At 38.6% G+C, this 21,135-nt stretch overlaps 1 pseudogene; it reads right to left on the bottom strand.

Moving 5' to 3' along the window:
- Window positions 1–19,101: 19,101 nt before the first annotated feature.
- LOC118842455 lies at window positions 19,102–20,712 on the bottom strand (annotated as a pseudogene).
- Window positions 20,713–21,135: the final 423 nt, after the last annotated feature.

Genomic DNA, 21,135 nt, shown 5'->3' with positions numbered 1-21,135 from the left:
CCAAATTTACTGTGACATGTAACCAGAACATTCTCACTACAACCACTAACCCTCCTTCCATTTTTCTTCTCTACTGCTATTAGCTAATGAATGGACAACATTTATTGAGTGTTTGCTGTATACTAGACACAACGTTAAGCATTAAGGATATAAAGAACAATTTTGTTCCTGTCTTCAAGATCCTTATATGTTAAGGGGAGAGACATCACATAAATAGATATATGCCAAGTGTATACAAAGTTGATGGAAAGTAACCTGTGAGAGGAAGGCATTAGCAGCTGGAGAGACCATGAAAGGACCTTCCTTAGAAGGTGCAACTTAAGCTGAATTTTAAAGGAAGTCAGGTACCCCAAGAGGCAGTGATGAGAAGGAAGAGCAGTAAAGGAAGAGCACATGGAAGATAGTCATGTGCAAAGGCATGGAAAAGGGAGATGAGGTGTTCTGGGTAAAGAACAACAAAAAAAAACAATATGGCTAGACTTTAGAGTCTGTGGAGGGGAGTAATGAATAATGCATAGCCTCTCATGGGTAAAGAGAGGCTGAAGAGTCTTGGGAGGCACACAGGGTAGCCTGAGAACTTTAGCTCTTGAAGGAGAGGGGATAGTTGGATGGCCAATACACACCAGTAATGAACCAAGAAACTGATGATAAATAAGGGAGCTACTACCCTGAACTAAATATAAACATGAGCACTTGGATCCTTGTTTGGGCTTACTGACTTACTAAAGGAATGACCTACCTGCACAGGATTTGCTGTTTGCCTGCTTGTTACTTGCTTGTCACACACAGCATGGGATATGGTGAACTTGTCCCTTCACCTCTTTCTCTATACTGTCTCATTGCTGCCTGACCAGTTGGTATCATTACCCTTGGAGGTTTCCTACTGTATTTCATTTTATCTTTGTCTGGAAACAAAACTTATAAGTGTCTTAATTCCAGAAAAAGGTAAGATGAATTTTGTGTGTTTTGGGTGAATATTTGCTTTGAAGGAGAAGACCACGCAAGGGAGGAAGATCCGAAGAGAACCCGAGACCATTTGCCTTAAGCTTAATTGTGAGAATGCATGAAGCTTTCTTGCTGAGTGAACAAAGAAGGGCTTTAATAAGAAGACTAGAAAGATAGGAAGGGGCCAGGTTGTGAAGAGCTTTAAATGCCAAACCAAGGACTTTGCATTTGATCCTGGAAGTAATAGGGAGCCATTGGAGTTTACTTGGACTGGGTGAGTCTATACTCTAGCCCTGCCACCATCCTCTTCCTGGCTCTACTGTTGATGTTATGTATAGGCACTTCATACAACCCCCAAAAATGCCCTTCCCTAACTTCCCTCCACCCTACCGATATTTTCCTACAGGAAAAGGAAGTGGGTTTCTGTTTATTTAGGATTCCCTATTTCTGGACTTGGAGGAAGAAATAACTATAACTATATATACTAACTTTTTATTCCAAGGATAAAGGAAAACCAAATTCACTTTGAGCATCTAAACAAACCAAAAAATGAAACCTGAAATTGGAAATCACTGGAAATTCTACTTTTATCCAGTCAAAACAAAGAGAGATGGGGAAGACTAAGGAAAAGTAAAAAAAAAAATAACACTAGGAAAACATGGTCTTCTCTCCTCAATTTTGCCCATTTCTCTTTCTATCTTCAGCTTCTTTCTTGTTTGTGTTTTTATTTCCTCCATAGTGCTGTTTAACAACCGATTTGAGCATATAGGAGAAACAATAAATATTGGTTCAATTGACTGACGAGTGCAGTGAGGCCAAGCTGGAAATCCCTTTTCCAAGTTGAAAGTGATTTGGATGGGGGGCTATTATTAATATTATCATTACCATGTTCCTACTCTATATAGGAGGCATTCACTGTAGGAGATCATTTCATTACTACCTCTGCATTGCGGAGCATGAGTTAACGATAAGGGGAAACTCTAAAGCAGCCCAGACAATTCAGTCCAAAGGCTTATTATATTTGCCATGCACTGTCTCCATTTGGGATGGGGGGGCAGGGTAGGGAGGAAGGGGAAGCTACACTTCAAGGACAATATCATTTATCATAATGATGAAAAATGGCTCCTTGGAGCAGCTTTAATTTTTAGAAAGCTTTTATCTATATTCAACTAAATTCAGTCTCCCTGTAATTTCTACCCATGCCCCATAGTCCTACTTATGCCCAATGATAGAAGCTATAGGAAGGTGGATTCTACATCAATACAGGAAAAAAAATTTTAAAGGTCTAATTCAAATGTCATTTCTCCATGAAACTGTTTTTGATTCTCCTAATTAAAAGTGAATTCTTCTCCTTCCTTTGTTCCAAGTTACGTGGCACTGTATAGAAAGTACTCTATAGATATGAGTTCTTATTAGTATAGTTGAAGAAAGGATGCCAAAATGGAGGTAAGAAGGTGCTTATGATAGCTTTTTACCTACTTTGAGTTCATTTCTTTGTTATAAGACTAAAAAAACCCTCTAAATTTGAACAGGAGCCACAAGTACCCGACTGCTACTGTCCTCAGGCACAGATGGCCTTCATTGCTTTATGTTAAGTGCTAGATCACTTGGGTGTTATACAGTAGGGCATTCACTCAGGTGCATATACTGATCTTGCCTCTTTTCATTGTCTTTCCCCCATAAGCCTCTGAGTTTGTGCATAGATTGGATTATTTTTTTCCTGTAAAATTCTTGTAAATCATTTTCCTGTCCTAGGTCTTTGCTTGTTTGATTGTCTCCCTCCCTGGTGCTTCCTTCTGAAATCCTTCAAAGTCTCCATAAAAGTGTATGTGTTTATGTGTAGTGAATAATGCATGAATCAATCCATTTCTCCCCATGTGTGATATTGGGTCCTTCATAATGTCATTCATTAATCTATATGGCAAAAACAGCAGGAGAAGGTCGATATGGGTAAAGATAATTAGCAATTGATTAGCACCTGAGAAACCAAATGAAAAGACACATTTTCTCCCGATGACTTGAGTTGTTGAAGTAATTGATAGGAACAAGAATTCTTGCTTGAGATAAAGCTGTTGTTTCAGCTTATGATGGAGAAAAATCTCTGCATTAATATTAGCATGAATCCAGGTAAAAATTCAGTGGAGAAAAAGGAGGAATGCAGTTTTCAAGGCCATATCTGAAGCAAAAATCCCCACATGCATGCTGGTGAATGTGAGCCAGCTTGGGTAAGTCACACAAAAGGCTTTCAATGTCTTAGGGAATGTTAGAGCAGATGCTTAATAAAAATGTGTTCAATAGGTGATCTCTCCACCTACCCATCTCCTCTCAAATAAAAGTTAGCTTTGTAATGACATATAGACCATATAAGCTTACAGGCTATATGCATGGACAAAAGATTTTTTAAAAATCAGGTATATGCCCTTAAGCTTTAAAATAGTTTTCTTTTCCTTCTTCTTTCACTCTCTCCTGTCTTTCTATGTGTTTTGGAGTTAAATTTCACTTGATATACTTGTAGTGGATTAGAAGGTGTACCATCCAGTTTCAGTTTTAGTACTGGTCTTGCTACTAACTAGTTTTGTAAATGTGAGCATGAGGAAGCCATGGGATAATAAATCTAGTCAGTCAATAAATATTTATTACTTACCTACTATGGGCCAGGTATGTGTTAAGTACTGTGTATACACAGAAAGGGAAAAGCCAGTGCTTGCTGTCAAGGGGCTCATATTAAAATTGGGGAGAAATTATGCAAACAACTATGTACAAACTATGTACAAGCTATATACAGGAAAAAATTGGAGATAATTAACAGAGGGAAGGTGCTAGAATTAAGGAGGATCAGGAAAAGCTTCCTGTGGAAAGTGGAATTTTGGCTGGGACTTGAAAGAAGCTGAGGACGGATATGAGGAAGGAGAAAATTCCAGGCATGCCCCCATGGGGGCCCCACATGGGCAGTGAAGATATTTCAGAGTGGGGAGATTGGGTGTCTTGTGTGGGAGCTGAGGAGAGTGTGTAAGGGGTAAGAAGACTGGAAAGGTATGGAGGGAGGAAAGGTGGGGGGTTTGAGGTTTTAAAGAGCTTTTAATGCCAAAAAAGGGTTTTTTTTTGCATTTGATCCTGGAGGTGATAGGGAACTTCTAGAGTTTACTGAGTAGGGATGGGGGTGACATGGTCAGACCTGTGCTTTAGGAAGATCTCTTTGTGGAGGATGGACTAGAGTAGGAAGAGATTTGTGGCAGGGAGTCCAACAGTATTAAATTTACATCCTTCACAAATTGATTTCAGCTTTTTTTATTTATACAAAACCATACTTTGAGCACCAAACTATTCACCTATGAAAGAGGACATAGCTTACATAGATATAAAAGTAATGATCTGGAGATGGCATTAGCAGCTAACAAAATCAGGAAAGAATTCTTGGAGAAGCTCATTTAATCAGAGCCTTGAAGGAAATTATAGCTTCTAAGAATGGGTGGGGAGGAAGTGAATTCTAGGTTTTTGCAGTGCAATGGCATGGAGCCTGAAGATAGTTTCAGGAATAGCCACCAGCTCTACTGAGCACTCTCCCTATTTCTATTGCTCTGGTTTTTTCAGGCATTGCTTCTGCCTCTGGTCATGACATGGGTCTCCCTTCTTGCACTGTGGTTGTCATCATTTCCTTAGGGTTTGTGTTATAAGGGCAGGGAGAGAAAGCTTCTTCAGTTGGTCTGTTTTGAAGGCTATCCATGTACAGAGATATGAGGATAAAGTTTCTATTCCCTGCCATTTGAGCAGCTTCCTTGCAAGCAGGAGAATAGTCTATTGCTTTTCCAGCCATGTCTGACTAGATTAGATTTCCAGAAAAACCAAGAATGTGGAGGATCCTTTCTTTAAGTGAGTGGATGGAGAGAGGACCAGCAATCTACATATCTTTCCTAGTGTCCCCTTTCTATATTATACGTTCTGATCTGTAGTGCTGACCAAGGCATTTCAATGTTTCCACAGACTTGATGAAACCACCCAAGAGCTTCTACTCCTCTGTATCTCTGTGGGACATGTCTCCATAGTTACTATTATGTGATTTGCCTTTTTTGATGCATTTTGAAGTAATAATGTAGGTCCCAAGGGGCAGATAGCATGTTCTCTATAATTTCAGGGACTCAATTAAATGGAAGCCGTCTAAGATGGCCAAACAAAAGTATTGATCTAGGTAGTTCTACTTGTACTCTTCCAATCATTTATGGGAAAACTCTGCCCAGCAAGACAAACTCTGAGCCTGACGGAGAGAAACTTGTTTTATATAGAGGGTTGGGAAGATTTGTGTAGATATTTGTGTAGGTATTGTGTAATTGTGGTGATTTTCCTTCAATGTTGTTTTATGGGATTGTGGGCTGTGCCCAGCCAGTACTGGTCTTTCTCCTGAGGACAGTTCATGATATGAGGCCTTGACCTGAGAAGGGGGCATGCTGCTTGCTGAAGGTGACATGGCAGGGTTGAATTTCTGTCACTAAGGCTACACTGTGGTCTGGTAGCTCTGCATGAAACACTGGCAAATAAACTTTTCCAAAGTCTTCTGGGCTGTAATCAGCATTCTCCCATCATCCCTCTTGTCAATATCTGCCTTGGAGAAAAGCATAATAATTTCTCTAGGTACATACATTCCCCAGAGGATTGGGTTTTGTATTCTTATGTCAATGATGGTATTCCAAGACTGCCCTTGTAGATTTTTATTTCTACCAGATCTATAGTTAACTATTTTCCTAGACTCATTGAAATAAATAAGAACAAAGGCATTTCTGTCCCTGGCTTCCATAGGGATGAAATGTTGGTATGATATCTAAATGTCTTCTTAATACCCAACTCACTTACAGCTTAATCAGTGGGAAAATTAATTCCCTTAATTATTCATGCTGTTTGTTGTCTCATAAAATAAGTAAAATAGAAGACTTTTTTTTCCAATTTCATTCCTGATTGGTCAGTGCCTATCACTAGTGGAATAACCATAAAGCTTCACCTTGCCAGCTATGATCCAGTACTCCAATGGACCGGTGACCTCGTTGATGTTCAGATCAACAATTCAGATCACAATCCATCCATGCCTCCTTATTCCACATAACTATTGTTTATGTTCTCTCATAAATTTCTACCAGGAGGCCTCCTTCTTGTTCCCTGGCCATTGAATAGATTCTAATAGGGTGCCTGTCATTTGGTTATGCCTTGCTTTCACATCTTTTTTTTTTTTCTCCAGTCATACATTTTTCTTCCTTCATACTGTTCCTCCCGAAAAATAGCCAGCGGCATGCAAAGTCATTTAATATTCTTGTTAAATTTTATCCACTACATGATGGTGGTAGGACTTTCTGTTGTGTTCTTTGAAACTACCATTCTGACAACAAATTGTTTTTCACATTAAAGCTCTGCTTCCCTCCCTAAATTACTTTGTATGTATTTTTTATTTAACTTTCTAGGAACATGTTGTTTCCCCCATTATAATGGAAGCTCCTTCAGGGCAGGGACTATTTTTGTTTTTGTCTTTGTGTCCCCAGCATCAAACATAGTACCTGAATGCTTTATATATGCTTGTTGGGTTGAATTGTTGTAGTAGAAACAGTGCTGACTTTGGAGTTAGAGCTCCTTGGTTCAGATCCTGCCTATGACCCCCTGCTAGTTGTGTTGACATTAAGTAAGTTGCTTATCTTCTCTGGATGTCAGTTTCCTTACCTGTAAAATGAAAGAATTGGACTAGATAGCCTTTTGAGTTCCTTCCATCTCTACATCTCCACCCTCTATGATTTTTGAAAATTGAGATGGCAGTTTCCCATTTCCATTGTAGCTCCTTTCCTCTTCTCAAGTATGTTTAAACACTCTCCTAGAGTGACACAGCAGTCATAGCCGAGTTCTCTCAATACCTTGGGATGTAGTTTATCCAGGTCTGTTAACGTGAACACACAAAAAGTAGCTTGACAACATGACATAGGTAATATATGGCCATGGCTCCCTCCTATCACTGGTATTACTGGGATTTGAATTTCTTTCCTGACTAGGCTTTACAAAGCTCAATTATATATTGTCAGGACTTGCTGTTTCTTGAGTTCATGGCTGGCTCTCCTTTTTGCTGCCAAAGGTCCCACTGTAAGAAACTGCTTCTAGAATCAAGTGATTGCTTTTCTGTCTCTGTCTGAAATGCATGTTTCTTCTCCCTTAACTGTTCCTTGAAATCTTTCAAATGGACTGTTCAACTATGGGATAGGGTATCTTCTGTGTAACTTTCCTGATAGCTGTCATGGCTGATGGAGGAGGGGAGAGGAGGAGAGACACTCCTCTCCTCTTTTTTCAAGAGATGAAGAGCTGAGTTCTTTCCTGACTGTTGACTTCAACTTTCCAATGCTTGCTGCAACCAGGTCTTCACTATTTTAAGTCCCCAGAGGCCTGGGAAATTTTTAGCCCAGTCATTCACTTTGCCTCTTCTCTCAATTAGAGGGAGGGGTGATTATACATCATCGTCAGATATCAACAACATGTTAATACATCAATACCTCTTCATTTTGATTATATCAACTGAACTGGGAAGGGAAAATCAAATCTCCCCTCCACTACATTGGTATTTTGAGCTAACTAACCATCAAATAATGTCAGTAGATTGATTAAGATCTACAGAGACTTCACCTTATGAAAAAAAGCCTGAAATTTGTCCACATCATTGTCTCCTAAGATGTTTGACACTGGAGACATTGGATTTAAAAAACAGTTATGAAGGGAAGGTGCTGTGGTCATAAGACTTGCTATTACTATTAGTAATATTCTCAAGTTCCCTGGCCATTTAGGTAGTATCTAGATGTCCCTTTGATTCTAATGATCATTGCTTAGAATGGAGGTAGGAAGGAAGTTAGGCTCTTACATTGATAGAACAGAGAATGAAGAATAGAGTATAGGGGGAGAGGCAGTGTTCTGGTGGAAGTATTGATGGGAGTATAGATTCAGAGAGCAATGAGACCATGTGGAAATTCAGAGTCTGTGAGTCAATGTGAATGGCACTAGGGAAGTTCATCTGGATATGATCACTAGCAGTTTGTGGGTGATATCTATTTCTCTCTCTCTCTCTCTGTATATACATATATACATATATGTGTGTGTATATATATATATATATATATATATATATATATATATATATCAGAGTTCCAAAGAAGATACCCTATCCCATAGTATATATATATGTGTGTGTGTGTATATATATATATGTATATATATATGTATACACACACACACATACACATATATACGTGTGTGTGTGTGTGTATGTATGTATGTACTGGAACAAGGTTGATCCTGATAAACTCTGCTGATGCTTTGAAATCTGAGGTGGCATGTAGCTTTGAATCCCTGATTTTCTTACACATTATTTATGCATTTGGGGAAATGGTGAGGGGCAAGCTCTTACAGATGTTATAGATGATGGCACAATTCTGAACCTCCAGTAATCTCTGAACTGGAAAAGAGAGAGAGATGCTAGTGAGTGGAAACAGTGGGGGAGGGGAGCAGAGAATAAAAGGGAACTTCTCTTGGAGAATGAAAGCAGTGAGTAAGCATATACAAGGAGAAACTGTAAAACAGCTCCCTCTAATCTACCTTTCATAAACCGTTATTATGCTACCATCTTAATGGCAGTGACGCCCTCTCAGCGCTAAGGGGGTTTTGCTAATGTCACACAATTAGATCTAGAAGAGCTCTTCAAGGTTACCATGTTTTTAACCCTATATAAAATGATATCAAAAAGGAAATCAATAAAGAGAGGTCAAAGAATTACTATTCAGAATGACCACTGTCTTACTCAGACAGTGAAGTTCAGTAAGGGGAGTTACAGATAGAGGTTATATATGCTCAGGAGGGGCAGCTAGGTAGGTAGGTGGAACAGCAGGTGGATCACAAGTAATTTATTGCAGTGTGATGGCATGTTCCTAGAAAAACCACAGGATCAGTTCTAGACTGTTTCTAGCCAACAAAGGCAGGCTGCTGACCTTACGTTTAGCCAGGATCACCTGTAGGGTCAACAGAATAGCTGAAATTGCGGGAGGGAGGGGTTGTGGAAATGTCCTTGATGCTATCTCTGTCTGGGAACCGGGACACTTAGAAACTGCTTATCACAGCAGAGATTCCCAGGAGATTACTTCGGGGATAAGGGATGATTAGAATTTGCTAGTCCCAATAGGGTAGGAGTCTCAGAGTTTCCTAGGGCTTGACAGAGTCCAACACTCATTTTATAAATGAGGAAACTGAGACCTAGAGAAGTTAAGCGACTTGCCTGGGGTCATACAGCTAGTAAAGTATCCAAGGATTTGAACCTAAGTTTTCCAGATTCCAAATCCTGTGGCTCTCTGCTATAGTTGATAATACCTTCTGGATAACTCTTGAGGTCTGGAGGGTGAGAACTACTCTGAGGGGTCAGCCACTTTTGACCTATTATGCTAGATTCAGGTCATGATGGTAGTAATGACAACACCATCAAGAACTGACTTACATACTTTAAAAGACGTTTTTTGAGGTTTCATCAAAAACAGATTGAAACAGTTTGATTAGATTTCATTTTTACAAAAGGTTACTAGATTGGAAAGTGTTATTGATAGAATTTACCTAGATTTAACAACAAAAAAATGTTTTTCTGTTGGAGAAAATGTCAAGATATGGGCCAGACAACAATATAACTAAGTGGATTCAGAAATGGTTGGTAGACCCAGTCACTAATTGCTTGAGGTCAGCTTGGACCAAGGCTTCTAATGAAGACTCACCCTGCCCAACTCCCCCCCCCCCCCAATTTGTGCTTAATCCTGTATTATCTGTCATTTTGTCAATGATTTATATAAAGCCATAGATTGTACACTTATTAAATTTTCAGATGATGGTTTCTACTGCATTCCAAGCTATTACTTTCTGTTTACTCAGTATGTATCCTTCCCTATTAGAATATAAGCTCCTTGAGGGCAAGGACTGTTTAAAGTTTTTCTTTGTATCCTTAGTGCTTAAGAGAGTGTCAGTCACATAGGGAACACTTAATAAATGCTTGTTAATTCGTTGTTTTGAACTGAAAGTGATAACAAACACAGTGGATGATAGCTAGTAGCTGAAAAGATCTTGATAGGCTAAAACTTTGGGTTGATTCTGATAAGGTAAAGTTTATTAGGATAAAAGTCTTATATTTTGGTTCAAGAAATCAGCCTTAAAAGTACAACATGAAAGAGATAACAGTTTATTTGAGGGCATATCTATGGTTTTAGAGGACTGCAAGCTAAGTGATTTACCAAATATCTTCAGTACCCCCCCACCCACACCCCAAATATAGACAGTACTGACTCAAACTGGTGTTGTCAGTTTAGGTCCAATACTGAAAAGAAATAAAACACTTGTAGGTCATTCAACATTTAACACAAGATTTAATTAGCCGCAGACAACAAAGATATGCAGCATTTAGCCTGATTAGATGCATATTTCCCCTCCCCCAACCCCCATATGAAAGCCTATGTGGTCATTAGGGCAGGGTGTACTGACTCAAAGTTCTGGGGAATTAGCGAAGTCTGAAGGACCTCAATTTCATATGGGTGGGCCTTTTTATGACCTTAGATGGCCAGAAAGTTATATCAGTATAGTCAGAGGTCAACAGTAGGCCAATCAAAAAAGTCCTGGGAAAAATTTTGTCATCTTTTGGGGAAAAACTAGCCTAATTCAAACGTGTATATGGGGTTGGGATGACTCTGGTAGATAGTGATTTATCATAGTGCTTATTTTATACCATACTATGAAGGCAGCTAGGTGGCCCAATGGATAGAAACATAGTGCCTGGAGTCAGGAAGATCTGAATTTAAATCCAGCCTCAGACACTTACTAGCTGTGTGACCCTGGGCAAATCACTTAACCTTGTTTGCCTTAGTTTCCTCATCTGTAAAATGAGCTGGAGAAGGAAATGGCAAACCACTCCAGTATCTTTGCCAAGAAATCTCCCAATGGTGTCACAGAGAGTCAGACACAACTAAAACAACTGAATTATGTCACTGGGCAATCACAACAGTGACAATATATGAAAATCTCATGACAACCCTGTGAAGTATTACTTCACAGTATAGTATATTGTCACAGTAAGTATATTATCTCCCTCATTTGAGTAAGAAAACCAAATCTCAGAGAATATAAATGACCTTTACAAAGTCATACAAGTAGTGTCAGAGAAAGAATTTGAACTCAAGTCTCTCCTGACTCTAAGACCAGTGTTCTTTTAATTGCATCATGCTGCTTTGGTATTTCCTTGAGACTTGCTTCATGGAAGTTTTCTTCACTTCTTTGGTCCACTCCCCACAGTCTGAAGCAGAGTTAAATGGAATAGACAACATGGACTTTCAGAGAGGGAACTCAGGGAATATTTTCACATTGTTCCTACTGGCCAGGAAATGGAAAAGAGGCACTATTGTCATGATAAAAAAGGGAAAGGAATTGGGAAGGCTTTGTCTTTCTGTAGCTTTCTCCTCTAGCTCACCAGTTCTTCCATTCTTTGTGTGCCCTGGGAAATTTAGGCCTTGATTTTTCCTCTTTATTCTTAATTCGATGACCACCTTGTCTCATTTTGATGGAACAATTTAATATCAGGTTACTCTCTTTTCCCAGAGGAATTTTAAAAAATACTCTGTTCAAAGAGATTCTGGGTTTCTTCTCAATATTATCATATTTTAACTCAATGACTTCTTTGTTAACATGGTGTTGTGGTTTCAACTCTGCCCACTCAGTGACACCAAAAACTATTGGGGTTTAGTCTCTGCCCACCTAGGGACACCGAAAACTGTTGGGGCTTAGACTCTGTCTACCCAGAGACACCAAGAAACTGTTGCAGTTGGATATGTTGTGGATATCTTAAAGAATTCAGTCAGACCACCTCTAATCTAAGAATAGGCATTTATTGAGGTTGATGCCTCTCATGAAGTGGATTAAGTTCCAAGAGGAACCAACAACTTCAGAGAAAGCAAGATGGATTTTTATAGGGTAAAGATTCAATTACGTAACAGAAATCATGAATATTAAAAAAGCAGGAGGGGTTTGTTAAGGGACTAGGTAATAGGGGAGGGGGTCCCAGCCACAGTGGAACTTTGCATGGGATTGCCTACAATGCATACAGAAAAACCCATTTGGGGGGTATATATTTATGATAATGATATAATAACCTTCTCTATGTCATAAGTTTATTCTAGGTCAATTCTTTACTATTACTGAGCAAGTGCCTACTTAGGGAAAGTCTCTTCTATCGTTTTGGTGGTGTTGCTTTCTAATTGGTTCACGATTGTGGTCCTGTCTGAGACTAGATGGATGTGGTTGTGGTTGAGGGCTTGGACACACCTGCTGTTTCTGCAGGAAATATAAGGAATAAGTCTGGGGTTAGTGGCTAGCTGGAGGTAGTGGTTGGGATCCCATCACATGGACACGCCTGGTTTTCTGTGAGAAATATGAGTTCATGGACACACCTGTTGTTCTAGTGAGTAGTGAGGCATACACAAAGAAGTTAGGATATTGAGGGACATGGTGGTAGGTGGCTAGGTAGGTGAAATGGGCCTGCTGTTCAGTGGGGCCTATAAGGAAGTTAGAATATTGGGGTTGGGTGCAGCTTTATTAGGATTCCATCAATGGGGTGTTTGCAAAAATCTTGGAGAACACAAGGCCATATATACAGGTATTAGGAATTTGGATATGAAAGCTTCATTAAATTAATTTGGCACAAAACCATGATGTGAATTCTAATAATGCATCCTCTAATTCAAATATCATACTACCTGAATGCTCCTACTTAATTTTTCATTATGATGTCAATATCTTTTGTGATTGGATTTCTTTGTTTTTGTTGTTCTGAACCCATGATTTCATCATCATGCAGGCAGCTCCCAGTGAGGAAATTCTCTATGACTCTAGCTAATAAAATTGCTACATGTAATTGGAAGCAGACTGATCAGTACCAATGTAGATCATACCTTCTCAGCACTTAGAGAATAGCTTGGGGGCACTGAGAAGTTATCCCCAGGGTCATAAGGGCCAGTGGCCAGTATGTGTCAGAAGCTGAACTTGAATGCTAGTCTTCTTGATTCTGTTAATCCATTACCCCAAGCTGCCTCTCTTATGAATATAATTCAGAATAAAAATTTCAAGTGTGACATACACATAGCTACCAAACATATGTTTGATGATTATGATACTAGTGTTCTGGATAGTCAGAGAATGTAAAATAATATACTAGACCCAGCTATACAATTAGCTTATTGTATACATTGAATGGTTCCATAATTTCAATGTCATAAAAGCCACAAAATCATTCCTTCTCCTCCCCAAATAAAACTGATCGTGGTCCCACTAATATTTACTCCTTAATAACTAAGCCTTCACTCTCTTGGCATCAGCTGCAGATAATCTTATTTATGTTCACTTACATTTAGAAGCTTAGTGGCAGCCCCAGAAACATCAGATGAATGTGAAATTAGATAACAACTGAACAATACAGAAAAATCTTTTCCATTGTCAAATGATGTGGACCGTTGAAAAAAGTTGTAGATAGAGCTTGTCAATGAAGTGTCCTGAGAATATACGGTATCCTCTCTTTTCTTTCCCCAAAGGATTTTTATATTTGTCTCTATAGCAAACTATGACACTCACAAAGCTAAGAATAGGAATGTCTTAGAGCTCTCTCTCTAGCTCATATAATTGTTTCATGTCCAAAAGAAAAATTTGATTCGTTTTCTGTTTAGAAGCCAAGCTCCCTAGACACAGTATGAATTGCAATAGCTGTGAATTAAAAACTAATTTGTAATATTAAATTCAACCCAGATTATTTGATTTAAATACGTGGCAGACATAAAACAGAAATGGGACCATAATGGAAACAAGGAAGTATTTATTCACTATGTGTTTAGAACTTATTCTACTCATATTTCCTCTAACATTGAAAAATCATTTCAGGGATCTGTTAAGAACATACTGTTTCTTTGGTATAATATAACAGTTGTCTGAAGCAGTTATCCATATCTCTCATAAATGGAAAATGTCCAAAAGATGCAGGTTTTGAGGTGTTCTTCCAGGCTCTCTTTAAGTGAAAGGACAAATTTCACTACACAGAGGGTCCCCAACATACCATTTGATTTTCTTCCAAAAGTTTATGGTTCGTGTATTTGGAACATGGAACACTTTTTGCAAAATAACCATGTTAGATATGATAATGAGGTTTTCATAGCAGTCCCTAGAAACCAACTTAGCTCATGACATTTAAACTATAGTACTATTATAGTTTTATTAGCTAATAATCGAAATAATAATTGCAATCAAGAACCATAGCAATGTCATAGTAGACTGCTCTTGGCACTATGGTTAGTAAATAGCACCATTTCAGTTATCTTTTAGACTCATGCAAGGTCCCTGCTCAGAGTAGAGCTGGTTTCTCTGTACTCACTGATTCTCATTTTTCCCTATGACATAAGTAAGCATAATAACAAATTCTTTACTCCTAACAACTTGAGAACTTGAACAATCCAAAGTTTATTAATATCAACAGAGTATTTAATTGAGAGTGACAATGTGAAGAAGAATTTAAAGACAAGGCTTCTTTGGAATTCACCCAGGGATATGCTGGAGCTATCTCTAACTGGCTTGCCAGAGCTGATTATTACATTTTCAGTGTAGACTTTTTATTCATTCATTCATTGTTGTCCCTCATACTCAAAGGTCAAAATGACATCACAATATTGGGGGTCATAGAGTATGTCCAACTATGGCTGATCAGGCCAAGATAAGCTTGGAGGGCTCTACAACAGATCAGGTACAAATACTATGTATAAATATTTGGGATAGAGATCTCTCTAAATTTGCACATCTCATGTTCTTTTTGAACTACTGTAATTCTGCTTTGTAGACTGAGCACAGCACTTTCTTTGATGCGATTATGGTCTTGTGCCAGTGACTCCCATGTCTCCCAACTGAGTGTTCACATTCATATCTCAGAACCCAGTAGTTGCTACAAATCAGGTCTTGATTTATTGTTTAATTTATTTTCTAGATTTGAAAAAGTGTTAACAATACAGATTAAAGTTAAAAGTGTACATACATACTCCATACCTCCCAGTTGTTAAATACTTATTAGCATACTCCTGAATTCATCCACAATTAATTAAGTTGACTATGTCATTTGGAACCTGTGTTAGTATGGTTCTGAATCTCCAGAAAAATAAACTAGGCCACATTCACTTTTAATCTAGCTAACAATGTCTAATTGCATCAAAACTGCTAGTGGAACATTTACTGATAGGAAAAGGATACAAAGAAACTTGTGCCTCAATCTCACCACCACTCTTGGGTCCTAGTCTCAGTCAAGTTCAGGGAAATAAAGCCACACACACAGGCAAATGGTTCTATTTAAACTAAAGTCCGATTCAGAGTTGACTGAGGGTGATTTCCTCTTCAGAATCCCATGCTCCAGTCAGACTGCCATTTCTTGATTTTTGTCCTAGTGTCTTTTGCCTCCATCATGTGCTGTCCACCATGCTTATAATGCCCTCCTTCCTCATTGTTATTTGTTGAAAACCTTCTCTTCCTTTAAAGCCAGTGGTGGGATTCAAATGAATTAACAACCAGTTCTGAGCCTAGGCACCTCCCCTGCCTCTGATGGTGAGTGAAGGCCCCGCCCCTGATAACAATCCATTTGGTGAACCCTACCTAAAATTAGGTACCAGTTCTAGCAAAGCGATGCTAATGGGCTGAATCCCACCACTGTTTAAAGCCCACCCTCTCTGCAACTCTCCACCATGTCTGACAGTGATGTTTCCGCCTCAAGTTTTCTGAAGGCATTTTATCTGAATCTCTTCTTTGTCCTTTTACATGCAATCTGGTAGAACATGTATTTGCATATATGGCATATTTCTCCCCATTAGTTTGTAAGCTCCTTGAGGGCAATGACTGTGTTTTGTTTCATCTCTGTATCCCTAGGGCCTAGAATAATGTCTGGCACGTAATTTATGCTTAGTAAATGTTTGTTGAATTGAATTTAATGGTACTTTGTCTTTGTATCATTGTATCCATGGATTAGTATAGTAGGGACTCAATATTTATTGAATTGAGTGAGGCAGTTTGGAAAGCCATATTGTATTAAATATTTGTGATATAAAATAGTCAATTTGTCTTCCCAAGGTTTCTAACTTGTCTCACCATAAGCGATTTTCAGCACTAGGAGTCCAGGCCAATATATTTGTCATAGTCACTGAAACTTAAGAGTAGGAAAGGACCTTAGAGGTCATTTTGTCTAACCTTTTCCCTGTGGATAGATTTCTCTTCCAACCTTCTGAACAGGTGTTCCCTGTATTTTATGATAATTCTTAGAGAAACTGTATTTGTGATTTTTCATTCTTAATAATGATGTGACTGTCATTCTGTGCTGTCTATTGAGGGTGACAACTAGAGTAAAGGATCACCAATGAGCAGATACCAGAGGATCACTTGTGCTTCACTGATATCAGTGTTGTAGAAGCAGATTTAAAAATGACAATTGCCCTCTTTATTCATTCAGAAAGGATTAAGAAATTGATCTGGAGAGAGGAGACCGATTCACTTCTTGAAGGGATTTATTGAGGAAGGAATTGAATATTTCCAGGTGAAGATTAAGGGATAACATTTGTTAAGCACCTGCTGTGTGCCAGGTACTATGCTAAGTGCTTTCACAAGTATTATCTTATTTGGTAATATTTATGACTATTATCCTACAATTGTATTTTTAGCGTATTATAACCTTTTCTTTGTTTAAGATTCCTGTAAATGTTACCTCAGTTTTTCTTGGGGTATAGAGAGATGTTCAAGAGCATGGGAGGGGAGGCAGTTGTTCCAGTTCAGATATTTTTCTTTCTAAATTAGAAAAATTTTGGATTTAGAACAATAATAAATTAATAAAAATGTTTCTTGTATTCTTGTGCCTAAAATGCAGAATATAGTAAAAATATCTATTTTTTGACAATGCAATGCCAAGAGAGCTAAAGGAAAGCTCTTAGCTTGTTGGGTGGACCCCCTAAGAAAAATTTGTGGGAAGTCATAGTCAAGAGTCACATGGTATGGTCAGGCATGAATGGATTACAACTTGTATCAGTGGAAGGAGTTACCACACTGATGAGATCACAGAGCCCCTGAAGTACAGAATTAAACTAATATGGTTCTTAGAAGGATAGATTTTGATATCTAATACTATATGATAAGATGAGGTTAAGGATGGTTCAGATATCAGCACTGAATTACTATCCATGTGTTCAATTCCATTTTTATGGGTTTGTTTGATCTTATTTAAACTAAAGAAGGGAAGAAACTAAACCTTCATTGTATTAGTCTGATATTTTTATGGCCAGATGGCTCCAGGTTCCTCCCAGCTGAATTCCTACTGCCTAACCCCCATCATGCTGGCAAATATGATTAAAGGTTCTCCTGTGTGGTATGAAGTTATGCTTAATGTCTCAAAGAGTTGTCTTCTAGAAATGAAACACCTGCTGATAAATGTGATTTTGAACAGCAATAGGAAAGTTATGTCTGTACAGTAAAAACTTAATCTAATTTCACATTAATTTTATACTTGTGTTATCTCACAGTCCCTAAAGGTAAAGTCATTTTCTCCCCTCAAAACCACATCACCTTATAGAGAAATGTACCCTTAGGAAACTGAAACAATGACAAGGGTTGATTAGGGACTGGTCAATTCTGTTAGGATGGATAGACTCAGATGTGTTTAAGGGAAAAAGAAGTAGGTGTAACTAGTCTTTTAAATGCTATTTTGGGGGACTTTGCTGTAGCACCATTCAGACACATTTGCTTTATAATAATGCCAAAATATAGCTAGTATTTATATATGGCTTTACAGTTTAGAAAGTACAAATATTGCCTCATTTTATCCTCACAATGACCCATGGGGAAGTAGGTGCCACTACTGTTCCCATTTTAAAGCTTGGGTAGTAGAATTATGCTACCACTTTTAAGGGAATACCTGCTAAATAATACTGGGGACAATTGTGGACACAAGATATTTCCATTCAAAATAATTCAGTATCCTATTCTTATGAAAAATGATGTGCAATACTATCCATGAAACAGGAGATGTATTTTGTTTTATTTTTCACCTGAAAGCTTCCATGTGTTAATCAGAGATTTTGTAAACCTTATTTTCCCCAGCTCATATTTGGAATAAATGAGATACAGAGTTTACCTTGGCTTAGCTAGCAATGTTGACAATGGGGAAAAATCACTTTTCTGTGTTTCCAAAGTCTTGTGCTATGGGGTTATAGGTAGAGATTACTCACTTGCTGGTCATCACTTGCTTGTCATCTCGGCTATTCTCCATAGGGGAAAAGAACACTAGAGTTTGATTCAGAAGACCTGGGTTTGAATCCTGCATTTGGTACTTATTGGCCATGTGACCTGAGGTAATTTACTTCCCCTGACTATACCCAGGGGCCACATATCTAGTACATGACTGAGCCAGGAATATGAGAGAAAGTACATATTTAGTAAATATTTAATTTTAATTGTTTGGTATCTGAATTTATTCTAAGAAACAGAAAAATGCCTAGGCAAAATTGCAAACAAGGCAGAATTTCTTTTTTTAGTCATCTCATCCCACTTTTTCTGGTCTCCTTCCCCTCCTTTTTTTCTTTAATAGTAATATATTTTCAGAACTGTTACTAATATGGATTAAAATTTAAGATAAGTTAATTCATATATAAAGACTATGGAGACGACATGAATAGGAGACTGGGTGATATCAGGTAGCCTTATGGAGGTTAGATTCAAGCACTTACAGAAACCAGGTTGCTCATGTCCTGAAAGTAGGCTTTTTTTCTCTCACTCAAAACTTCAAAGTGTAAGTATATCTTATAGAAGCTACAATGCAAGTTTCTAAGTGTCCTACTGGTTCTCTAGGTCCTGACAATGCTTCTTAAACTGTGAGTCGTGACCCCATATGGGGTTGAGAAAAATTTGGCAAGAGTAAAAGGTTTCTGAATGCACAATGACCAAAAATTTATTAAAAATTAAATGCATAATGAATCCGAGGTGTTTCTGGCAGCTCTTGCCTATGTTGCATCATACAACACTACAGCCTTGGTTCTGAGCAAAAAGCATGTGCACTTTGCACTGCGCATGTCCTCAGACCTCTGTGTTCTTTAGCAGCATCTGCCACCTGGACTGGAGTGATTTGACTGGGACGGTGAAACACAGGGAGATCTATATCCATTAGCATCTGTCTCATAAATTTGACATTATGCTGCTGCTGCCATGGGAGGGCTCATCCTTCTGTACTCTTTAAGATTCAGATGATCAAGAGTGCTAGCCAGAAACATAGGTGGGAGGAAAGTTGTGAAAATAAAGCTAGTGACATTGGATTGAATGGTGTCTTAAAGAACTTGTTCTGGTGATACGACCACCAATACAATCAAAAGTCTTTGCCAATGATTCCAGGGATGATTTCTATTTTGTGCATGGTTCTCTTTCAATCACCTATCCCACAACCTCAAGCACCATATAATCCTACAGCATAGACTTCATTCACAAAGGTAATCATTCCATATTCATGGGCTGTATCACCCAGTTCTTCCAATAGACATACTACTCTGTCCATTAAGTAAATAGTTTCAAATTACAATTTTAGGGACTGATGGGTCTGATCTCTTTAGCAGCTCTCTGAGATGGCTTATAATGTAATGGTGAAATATATAACTTTGGCACTCTGCTATTATGAATTCCTTGGATTATGCGGGTATGGTTTCCAGAATCAGAATAAATTTCACAGCTTGGCATCATCATAATCAAAGTGAAGGGGGTAAAGTCATTAGCAACAAAACAGGGTGCAAATAGTAATAACGCATCTTTCCCATGGAGGTCAGTTAATTCTTACTCTAGATCAATGTGAAACTTACTAGTTCCAGAAATATTTCTAGTACTTCCTTTTCCAGTACCATGTTATTTTAATGTTTCCATGACTTCCCCACACACTCAAGGATGGTGACTCATCCCTAGGTAGTTGTTGCTGCACCAGACACTTGCTTTTTGTTAGCAAGAGAATCTGCATAGTCATCTGCCATTGGGAGTATGTGTTCGCTCTGGCTCATAGTTTTAAAGACTCAATAAGTATGATCACTTTTTTTCTCATCAATTTTTTTTTCCTCAGAGAAACAATCATACTGGAAAGCAGAAACAGATTTTGGCAAGCTGTCCAGAAGAAGAGGAGACAACCTTTCTGGTCTTTGCTTTTGCATGGGATCCTGAAAATTCTTTTGCAAATGTTTCTAGTCTTCTCAGCCAATCTTGAGATTAATTACAGTGGGATTAACTGAATTTTGAGCAGCTTCTTTCTTCATAGACTGCATTTCCTGTAATCCTCTTGAAGCTCCTTGTGGAAAACGTTGCTGGTTCTTTGGTTCATCTAAGCTGCCAGGAAGGGATACTTACTGGCAGTTCCCTGGTTCATGGCAGAGGATGGATCTCCAGAGAGAAGTTGGGATTCACCAGTGTTTTGCTGAGAATGATCAGCATGCTGGGCTGTGGTTTTGGAAATTTTGTTCTTCTCATTGACTGGAGGTGTTTCTTTTATTTTTTTCTGGAAGAGAAGTGGTGAAGTTCCCATAGCCTGAGAAGCAGGTTTGGATGCAAATTTGGGGGGAAAATTCTGGGCATAGAAGAGCAGAGATTTGCCATCCTTTGGAGGAAGGTTTGGAGCACTCTGGACAAGAATGGATAGCATCGAACTATGATCTCCATTTAGGGAGAAGGACAGGATCCTGAGCAGTTTCTGAGGAGTCAATGACAGTGAGTCTGGGACTGCTAGCCAGAGGAATCTCTTCTGGTTTAAGAAGCCATTCCCCCTCCTCCATATTATCTAGGTGCTCAATGTTCTCATGTTGCCCTCCTTTGTTTGGGTCCCAAATCTAGGATAGAGACCTGAGACTGGCACCTTTTCAAATTCCTTCTATTTAATATGCACTTGAAGGTCATGTTTCAATTTCTACTACAGGAATGAAAATTTCATACATATGGCTTGACGGTACGTATTTGAAGTAGGGTGGGCCTTGTTGTATCCTTTAGAAACCTTGATCATGTAGCTACCTGTTTACTTTTGTAGCATCAGCCAAAAGGCAATGAAGAAGTACATGATGGGCATGAGTAGGCTGCAGGTTATTACTG

The sequence above is a fragment of the Trichosurus vulpecula genome, chromosome 3 (assembly GCF_011100635.1).
Source record: "Trichosurus vulpecula isolate mTriVul1 chromosome 3, mTriVul1.pri, whole genome shotgun sequence".
Lineage (NCBI taxonomy): Eukaryota > Metazoa > Chordata > Mammalia > Diprotodontia > Phalangeridae > Trichosurus > Trichosurus vulpecula.
The sequence above is the reverse complement of the archived record's forward strand: the minus strand, read 5'-3'. Positions and strand labels throughout refer to the sequence as shown.